This window comes from Pollicipes pollicipes, unplaced genomic scaffold (assembly GCF_011947565.3).
Source record: "Pollicipes pollicipes isolate AB1234 unplaced genomic scaffold, Ppol_2.1 Scaffold_5724;HRSCAF=6776_pilon_pilon_pilon, whole genome shotgun sequence".
NCBI lineage: Eukaryota > Metazoa > Arthropoda > Thecostraca > Pollicipedomorpha > Pollicipedidae > Pollicipes > Pollicipes pollicipes.
Window position 1 is genome coordinate 23,449,090 of NW_023596746.1, and position 8,475 is coordinate 23,457,564.

Here is an 8,475-nt window from a genome sequence, read left to right on the forward strand (position 1 = left end):
GTGCCCCCTGTGGGCTCAGGGGGCACGTGCCCCCCTTAGGCTCAGAGGCGGCCATTCGGGCAGCTCAGGACGTATGATTTTATTCGGGGCCGGACACTTAAACGCCACCCAGAGGGCGCCGATCGACTTCCGGAGTCGATAAAGGCCTATCTATATGTTGATCAGACACCGCTAAGAACGAACAGTCAGCCCCGTGTCGGCATGGGCCTGAGGGTCCACTCCCCAAGCAGGGACAAGGCAGGAGCCAGCGATTTACATTGGTCGGGGTCCCAGGGTCTACCAGGGCCCCACAGCACCTAACAGGGAACCATTATCCACGGTTAGCATACTGGCATTAGAAATGCCTGGGTGACCTTGAAATAGTCTCCCAGAAAAAGTCTGCACATCCTCGCGGGCGTGTAGCTCAAAAACCAGAGAGGATGGGTCTTAAGAAGGGCAGGGCTGTGACCGGTACCGAGAGGTCTTCAAGATAGCTTTTTAAGTTCAAAACTCCACACAAATCTGAAACACTCTCTCTCTCTCTAAGTTTGTGATCAACGGAGATTCCGAGGTCCTTTTCGGTGGCTGCGACCACGATTTCACCAAAATGAATGAAAACGTAAGAAAAGCACAACCTGTCGTCCTCCGTAGTTAGATTGGTATCAGCTCCTGGCGACCCAACCCACCCGTGACGGCATGGGGATCAAGTCACTATGCACGCGGTCGCAGGGATACGACCACAATCCTCTAACATTATATTCGGGTGGGGGCGGGGGGGGGAGGGGGGCAGCCCAGAGTAAATTCATCACGGTTCTTTTCTATTGTCAGGAGTCATCTTTGGTATGTAAAGAGAAATGCGGCGCTGAGGAATGGGGTAGGAGAGCGCCCCAGCATGCTCTCATGGCTGCGCCCATGTGTGCTCACTAATTGCCCCCTGACTTGGATAGTCTGCGGCGGGTGACAGCTGTTCAATGTCAGGGAGGTCAAAAGGGCAGGCGCCAGGCCGGCTATTTTCGGACACAGTCAGGGCTGGGCAGATTTTGGTGGCAGCACAGCCCGGCCTGAGCCATACTAGTACCCAATGTCTTGTATGAAACGGATTCAGCTGCGGTACTTCTCAGGCAAAACCGAGCTTATGCCCAGCCGGGCGTGAAGCACACTCTTTTCTGCGCGTACCGCTGCAGAGTGTCAGAGAGGTATGGCTAAGCTCGCGTCGGCCCCCCAGTCGTATTGAAATTCCGGCGCAAGGTTTGCCAGCAGCCGCACGACATTTCCATTCGGCGGGCAGTGGTGTGAGTTTTGGGGTGTCGTCGTGAGCGGCCTTTCTGTTGTGGGCTGTCAAACCAAACGAAGGCGTGTTGAGCCGCACAGACATCCAGGCAGGCTGACTGCACGCCCGTTAGGACACCCGTTGTCAGCATGCGGTAGGTCCAGGTATGTTCAGAACTCATTTTTGAACAGTGGGTCGAAAAACATTAGGCTTGCGTTATCAGTTTCATCAACAAGTTATAAAATAAAGAAAATGGAGATTGTCAACTTAATTATATTTTGTAGTTTTTGTAGTTTTCACCTAATTTTAGATCACACGCGCGACGTTTGATCAGACACGCCAGTTTTCTTGAAATCCTTCTGAGTAGCTCAGGATTGTGATTGGAAGTAGCCGCTACTGCGGCGAATTCTTATTGGGCTCCCTGATCACCACCATGAAAGCGATACCCTTTATTTGCGTTGCTTTTTCTAACCTGTGTGTTTTGTAATGTTTGTAACACACTATTTGTCAGAATGTTTGTGTAGGAATTGAAACGAAAGCTTGAAACATTCTGCTTAGACAAAAATATACGAGGGCATGAAGCTATTATCCCGCGAATTCAACGAAACGTTTTACTATAGCTTTGATTTCTCCACTACGGCGTGTATGAAAGTGGCTCTTATCGAAGCGCACTTCGGTTTGGGAAGTGGAACATCATGTGGTCTATAGTGACGCAATGGTCCAAACTTCAACCAATGTGATGCCGGTAACTGGCCTTTGCCGCCCGCTGTGCCAATCACAAACGTTTGTTTATACTGATACCAGTCAGTAACAGATGACAGAGGAGTGTGAGCCCCTTTGGACCTGGCCGGTACTTTACCTCTCGGAAAATACGCGTAGCTCGTCATTGAACCCACTCCAGCCACTTCTGATCCAGCATGCCGGACGGACCCCAGGTGATGATGCCATACATTCGAACAGTTTCGTCAAAGCCAGCATGCCGTGATCATGACAACAGTGGCAGCGTCAAAACGCTTATGTCTGGGAATGACAGTCTTACGACGGCCAGCATTTGGTTGGTCTAAAACCACATTCGCCGTTTGCATGTGGGACATGAGCTTGCATGAGCCTCCACGAAAATTTCAGGATACTTTTCAGCGGACACGACCTCGATTTCGGTGCCGTTAAGGAAGTAGATCAGTCGCGGGTTGCAAATGCTGACGTGCGTGTGGAATGGGAGCAATCGCACTCCTCCGTCCACTCGACCAGGCCATTGAGGTCAACCTAGAGAGGAAAAGCAGCCGGGGCCTCAGAACACGGCAGTACACCTTAGTTCATCCGTACACATCTTGACCGCGCTTTGCGCTTTCGGTAAACCGTCGACGAAATTGATGAACAGAGGCTGATTGCATATCAAAGCTCACGTGAGTTTTTTTTCGTGAGTTTAGGAATATGGGTAGAATTTTTACTCGCTGGCTTGCACCAGACAGCTGAAATAGAAATGCTTGCGTCGTTGAATTTACTCAAGCATCTTATCACAACCAAATAAATCTGAGTCGCAGCGCACGAGTAAAACCTGAAAAATTGGTCTGCCGTTGGTCATACGTGTTAGAAGTGCTTCGCAACTGCCACAAGTTTCACGAAAGTAAAGCAGCAATACACGGAGGACCGCGCCTCGTAACTTTGATGCTGCGACGCCAGTCTGGCGTGTCACGTGTTGTGTAATGGGGCTGAATGTCCTTCTAGTGTTCTCGTAAACATCATGGAAGATTTTGATAGCTTTAATGATGCGGTATTTAGCTGGTTGAAAGCCCAAACCTTGAGGGCGGTTGACTTGATGTGGCCGGTGGCCAGTCCAAGGGAAACACAGAGGATTCCGTGGTAGGACTAATGTAGAGTGGCCCATGCCACCTGCATTCCGGTAGGTTCACGTTCCGTTGCTAATAATAACAACATTAGGCACCTGAAATGACTTGAACAGCCTCGTAGTATTGCTATCAGTGATTTTGACTGCATAAGGGGAAGAACATAGAAGTGCTTAATTACCGATGGGGTGTTTTGCATTATACTTGCCTAGTTCCCAATAAATGCAGGAATTGTATGGATAGCTTTTTGTCCGTAAAAATGACAATATCGCCAAACGAAAAACTAGACAAATAACTTTGACAAAAAATTGTGTCTGACATTGCATTTTTTTCTAACAAGCCGAGACCGGCCGTCTGGCCGGACAGTGGGTGCTTCCAAAGCATTCACTACCAAACTTTGAAATATTCTTCCCATTCAAGTGACAGTACCTGCGCACCCGTTCAATGTCCTGGACCAGGCGGAAATTCATAATCTAGCGGATCTTATAGCGCTTCACCAACGAACGTTCCTCGTCAGGCATGGCCAGGAAAGCGCGGTGGCGAGCGGCCAGCGCCTGCCGATCCGGATCTTCTCGGTCCAGGCAGGAGTCTTGGCTGCTGATCTGTTGTGGCGCGGGGACTAGGCGTGTCGCGATGGCTGGGAGACGGTCGTGCGGGCGAAAAGCTTTTGTTCTTGGCGTCAAACACGTCAAGTTTTGTCTTTGCTATCTCCCAGTCTTAACAAAGGCGGATGTTTTTTTATAGATATTGTCATTCCCAATCATCCCGAGGACACAGGATGCCTGACCCGACGTATGAAGGCAGAGTGTTGACAGAGTATGTAGACATGACCATGGTTTATATAGATACCCATCGCCCTTGAATGCTCTTGCATTCTTCTCTTTTGTAACTGTGCACGACTCTATTTTGTGTCGACCCTCACTGTAATGGACCCGCCATGCTCTTTAAAGCTAGTACACATGCAAATGAGCATATGGGCTCTATCGGTAGATATTGGTAAATATGTCATTTGGTACTACAAAATTCCAATTTTGTGCTTGTGAACAATGCTTTCTCGTGTATGTTGCAGCGGTGATAGGGAAAAAGGAATATTTTCAGGAACTTTATCTTGAAGTGTATTACAGTTGTTCACAGGACTTCGAACCATGCATTTGCTGCTTCTCACTAGAAGCAGGCTTTAACTCTATAGCTTTTTCTACAACTTTAAAGAGCTGTGGTGTGATGCAGTCCATCTATTGTCCAGATTCAAGTCCTATCCCTCGAAACGTCTGTCAGCATTTGCAGGCTGGCATAGCGTTTGATCGAGTGGACATGGCAAATAAAGATAAGCCCTTCTCACATTAGTGTTATTAAACAGGGGCCTAATTTGCCACCAAACCTGAGTTGCACGAAATTTTTTATCATTTGTCGACAGATCTATAAAAACTGCAAATGGTGCTCTGATAGCCATGCGAAACTCGCGTTCCACGTCACAGTGAGCACCCCCGTTGCCACGCTGCATTACTGGCTGTTATCAATAAACGGGCTGCGAACAGAATCATGTCATGTGCCGCCTCTCACACGGTCGGGACTGTATCAGGATGACGTGCCTGGTGACGAGGCGCCGGTCGGTGGCTTTATCAGTCATGTGTCTCCAGTCAGGGACCGTCCCTGTGGTTGTTTTACATCGGGCTGAAATTCGGTGTTTCGTAGCTGCGGCGGAGGTCAAGTGACCACGGCAAGGATTCCGTTGGTTTTTTTCTTTCTGGACATCTCCTCCATGTATTTGGTGACTTAAGTAGGCATTGCGGTAAACAACTTTGTTGTACCAGTGGTGAAAGATCCATATAAATGCCATTAATCAAAGCGGCGGTTTCATTCAGATTGGTGGTAAATGTCCGTTTGGTTATTCTAAGTACATTTTGTAGACTGGTAAATCCGAAGCCATTGTTTACACTCCACGAAACTGCGAGCACCAAGAATATTCGGCAGCGACACAGCCAGCACGTTACAGGGGTGTAACCTTTTGTGAATGGCAGGAAGTTGGGGCCGAGCTTAGGGCCCGATGACCTAACTCCCCTATTTTTCTCAATGTATCTAGCCCACTTTGACACTTTATCTTGACCAAACGCCACCAGCAATACTACTTGCACGTGATATTGCCACGTCATGGCAGTTGCATACCCCGCATCGGACATGGTCCGTGGCAGGGATGGCCGCACGCAGCCGCATTGACATTTGCAACATCAAATCAAAATCTCGTGGGCCCAACTCAAAGCCTGTCACTTTTACCGCGGTTAGTCGCCGATGTGACGCGTAGGCCGGCCGTTAGCTCTGCGTTGTGAGTGGGTGATTTGATCACAAATGGCTCTGTCTGACAACGAAAAATTTACATTGCCGGCCAAGCATTTTACCCCAATAACATCGTTACCGTCAGGCTGCACGTTCCGTGCACAAATAAATGTGTTTCAAATTGAACGCAGTATTTTTGCAAATCACCGCTCCGGCGTGCAATGAGGCATTGTGTGATACGCTGTCAGGGAGTTGACCTGCAACAGGTCAGCGACCTTGCATAGGACATCTAATTTTTTGGGCCGAAAGATCCGCTGTTCAATTGCCTATAGCTGTGCGAAGTCTGGTGCGACTGCATCGTGTTCGGATATTATTTTGTAAATACCATCAGGGGGAGGGACAACCATGATTGCGGACATCGTGAATGAATCACGCTTTTCTGCGTATGTGTGAACATAATCAACGAAAGGATAAGGCGAGGTATATGCGTAAACGTTAGACCTGTGCAGCCGTGAAGTATTTGTTTTTGTTGTTGAGTTTGTGCAATGGTACAAGGGAAGACATCGGCGCTGAACTAAAGAATACATCACGTTACCCCAGTGTGATCTTCGCCTTTCATCCTATGTGAAACGTGGACCGAGCTTCGGTCGCGACCGTCGCTCCTTGTACTGCCAAGCCAGGATCGCGACAGGGGTGCGTCGTATACCGCGTTAGGGCTGGACCACGGCACATGCGTAAGAATCTGCGTGGTCGTGTATTGTCCGACTAATTTGACAATGCGAGCGACTGAACGACGCCACGCGAGGGCCGCGCTCCCGCCCGGCCCCACGACATTAGTACTGCAACTGAAACTCTTGACGACGAGAGTGCTACCATATGACCTACTGTCAGTACGCGGCATTAGTGCCAGGTGACAAAACTCACGCCGCGAAAACTTATGCTCGTCATCACTTCTACTGTGAACGCTTACACATTTATCTACGTCGAGTGGTGACCGTGATACGGCGGCCCGGGAGAAAACCTCGTAGTGAAACCACAAGATTGCGACTGTGCGCGTCCCATAGCTCTGATGTAAAGCTATCAGCTGTGCGCACAACACATTCGTCAGATTTTGGTTTGCCATTGCATTCGGCCTACCCCTACAGCGTATCACACAGTAGTCACTGATTGGCTTGAGCAAGGATATGCGCATACACGGCATCCAATTTGAAATACGTTTATTTGTGCTCGTAAGGTGTAATGTTGCAGTAATGATGTTGCTGTGGGAACGCTATCGGCCTGACAGGCAATTCTTGCATCGGCACACGTGACCTTTTTCATTCAAATCCCACCTTGACAGTGCGCAGCCAACGGGGGCGGGCTGCGCGCAGTGTGAAGGTCATGATTCCACGGCCAAGGGCCATGATTCCACGGCCACAGCTTGTCATCAAACCTACATATTGCAGCTGTGTGCATGTGATCGCATTTGTAGAGGGCTGTCAGGGTTATAGGTAGAGGGCTATATACTGCTAGTACAGCGCGTGCGCAAATGTTGGTTTGGGTTATATTTGGTCGGCCTTCCGACAGAGTATCACGTAATGCTGGCGGGCCGGTTGGAGCGGTGGTTTGCACAGATGTGGCGTCCATTTTGGAAAGGTTTTGGGTGTGTAATGAGGGTGCAGCCTTGCACCAGCGATTTTGGGGGGAACATTATCAGGCGTCAATGGAAGTGTTGCATCTGAAGAAATTACCTTTTGTATTGAAGCCATTGTATTGTGTTGCCACACTCGTCACAGTTTTCTTTGGATTTTGTTTATTTGATCCCCGTTGATATCCCCAATGATGAAGGCCTAGCTGGAGTAGTGAGCTTTCCCCACTGGACGACATTAATGTCTTTGAATCACCTTTAGTAAACAAACATTGTTAACTCTACGCTGCCGTTACAGAGTAGAGTTAACGGCAGCCGGCCATCAGGTGATTACGTGTGACCAAGAATGCGCTTCTATGCATTCAATAACACTGGTATAGGGCTACGAGCTGCCTTTTAAAAAAAATCGCTAGGTTTTGGTTTCGATTTTTCTGTCGACCCGTGAACTGCGTATCAATGAATGCTGACGGACCGGCTGGAGCGGTGATTTGCACAGACATGGCGTCCATTTTGAATTCCTTAACATGCGCACGAAACGCACAATCCTACGCTAACAATGCTTTTATTGGAACACTATCGGCCAGCAGCAAAAAGTCCACATCGGCAGAATAGTCCTTTTTGAACAAATCATACAATATAGCGCGGAAATTACGGAGGCCGGCCAACACGTACAGGGTGATTGTCATAATATGACGGTCCGGGAAAATACTTATAACCAAACTCCAAGATTGCAACCGTGTTCATTCTAAAGGACTGGTATAGGGCTATCAGCCGCTACCGCAACACACTCATAACATTTTGCTTTCTGTTTTATACGGTCGACCCCGACAGCGTATCTCGGAATGCCAGCTGGACGGCTTGTGCGGTAATTTACAAAGATATGGCGTCCGATTTGAAATACTTTTACTTGTGCCACGTTACGGTAACGATGTTATTGTGGCAGCACTATCAGCAGCCCATGTAAATCTCGCATCGGTGGATATGACCTTTGTCATTCAAATCCCTACTGCGCAGCGCAGAGCGTTCGGCGGCCGGCAAGCACGTAGAGTGAAAGCCGCGCTGCGACGGACCGGGAAATTTGCTTATCATCGAATCCGATGATTACGACCGTGTCCGCCCGATGGGATTGGGTAAACGCTGCGAGCGACCCGCCAGCAGAGAAATACTCAGTCGGTGGCTCGACCGACAAGTGGAAACCAGAATCTGTCGAGTGTGCTGTACAGGCACTTGATAGCTCTAGACCAGGCCTTGTGTTTCGAGATTTTATGACCGGATCAGCAATGTCAAAACGCCAATCGCTGACCGTGGTCAACAGCCACCAGAGGGGGTCTTAACGGTGAACACGAGGGAGTTCAGAACAGCACAGGAGGGTGGGGTAATCAAACATTTAGATGGGCGTTTGACCACCTGACCTTCCAGGAGCAGGCAAAGTGACGTCCGGGATGATAACGTCCATCGTATAACAGCACCCAGCACCACCATTC